The sequence below is a fragment of the Lepidochelys kempii genome, chromosome 7 (assembly GCF_965140265.1).
Source record: "Lepidochelys kempii isolate rLepKem1 chromosome 7, rLepKem1.hap2, whole genome shotgun sequence".
Lineage (NCBI taxonomy): Eukaryota > Metazoa > Chordata > Testudines > Cheloniidae > Lepidochelys > Lepidochelys kempii.
This window is the reverse complement of record NC_133262.1, coordinates 33,798,254-33,798,954: the sequence shown is the minus strand read 5'-3', so window position 1 is coordinate 33,798,954 and position 701 is coordinate 33,798,254. Positions and strand designations below refer to the sequence as shown.

The 701-nt window shown below is 41.2% G+C and overlaps 1 non-coding gene across 1 annotated transcript; it reads right to left on the bottom strand.

The window, feature by feature from the left end:
• Positions 1 to 308: 308 nt before the first annotated feature.
• On the bottom strand, positions 309 to 499 carry LOC140915404 (U2 spliceosomal RNA). Its single transcript, XR_012160146.1, has one exon. It is a non-coding gene; the product is annotated as a U2 spliceosomal RNA (small nuclear RNA).
• Between the last annotated feature and the right edge of the window lie 202 nt (positions 500 to 701).

Genomic DNA, 701 nt, shown 5'->3' with positions numbered 1-701 from the left:
ATAATCATAATGCAATTTTTTTATATATATATAATATTGAAGGTCACATGTATATAAAGAAGTGTCTCCCTGATAAACCCTTATTCATGCCTCCTCCTGTTGAAAGTACTCACTGCGCAAAGTAGAGTCCCAGCTTTTGAAATAATTCTCTAGTAACACCTCACCTCTCTGGACTCACAAAATTACAACAGAAATTTTGATAAATAAGCCAAGAGACTGAATGCTTGAGAATAAAACTGTTGTGAAGACCGGTTTACAGGGCAGAGTTCAACTGAGTCTGTTTTTCAACCACAATAGTCTCCCCAGGGGGGAGGTGCACCGTTCCTGGAGGTACTGCAATACCAGGTCGATGCGTGGAGTGGATGGAGCAAGCTCCTATTCCATCTCCCTGTTTCAAAAATCCATTTAATATATAGTCCTCAGATAGAGGACGTATCAGATATTAAACTGATAAGAACAGATACTACACTTGATCTTAGCCAAAAGGCCGAGAAGCGATACTTTTTCGTTCAACAATTATGCAGCCCTCCCATTCCTACAGCTCTCTAGATGACGGTGACAGATGCCGCTGAGCGCCACTAACGCCATAGTAATTCTTTGACCACTTCAAATCTAATCCTACTTCCTTTGCCTTAGCGCTCCCTTTTTACCAGTCAAAGCAAACCGCCTCCTGCCTGAAAATTCAGCTTCAAAACGAATAA